Source organism: Cornus florida, unplaced genomic scaffold (assembly GCF_030987335.1).
Source record: "Cornus florida cultivar Cherokee Brave unplaced genomic scaffold, ASM3098733v1 CherokeeBrave_3.0.0_Hap2_Chr08, whole genome shotgun sequence".
In the NCBI taxonomy this organism is placed as follows: domain Eukaryota; kingdom Viridiplantae; phylum Streptophyta; class Magnoliopsida; order Cornales; family Cornaceae; genus Cornus; species Cornus florida.
In genome coordinates this window covers 55,193,835-55,194,408 of record NW_026775578.1, presented here as the reverse complement: position 1 = coordinate 55,194,408, position 574 = coordinate 55,193,835, and the positions used below count along the sequence as shown (strand labels likewise).

General features: G+C 35.9%; 1 pseudogene; it reads right to left on the bottom strand.

The window, feature by feature from the left end:
- Positions 1-206: 206 nt before the first annotated feature.
- Positions 207-313, bottom strand: LOC132272286 (small nucleolar RNA snoR100; annotated as a pseudogene).
- Between the last annotated feature and the right edge of the window lie 261 nt (positions 314-574).

Genomic DNA, 574 nt, shown 5'->3' with positions numbered 1-574 from the left:
AAGAGTCACCAAGATGATAAAGATTTAGAACACCCAACATAGCTTGTTAACAGAAAATCTATATCAAACGAATAAAACAAAATTAATTAACCAAGGAAGAGGATACAAGAAAATACAAAGAATGATATAATAAGACTTTACCAACATATTTTTTTATTTTTTTCTGAAAGTAAAAGAGATTTACAGCAAAATAAAAAAATAAATATAGATGTAGGTCTGATCCAGGCCCCCAAATCAAAAGGCTAGAAGCATCAAAGGGGGCAGACATGATGACTCCTCATTTTCTATGCACATTACAATGCTTCTTTCATTCTTATATTCCAGAGCAATGGCTTATTGTACACAGGTACAAATCTCAACGATGATATATATATACAAGAGGAGGAAGACAGAGGCGAAAAATGAAGATTGAAGACAGAGTCACATAGGCGAAGAGTGAAGATTGAAGATAGAGTCACAGAGGCGAAGAGAAGAGGGTGAAGAGAGAAGACTGAAGAGAAGAGGCTGAGGGAGGCAAGGAGGTGCGGCTGAAGTGTAATGAAATGAGATGAGAGTAAGCCATGGTTAACTTAAA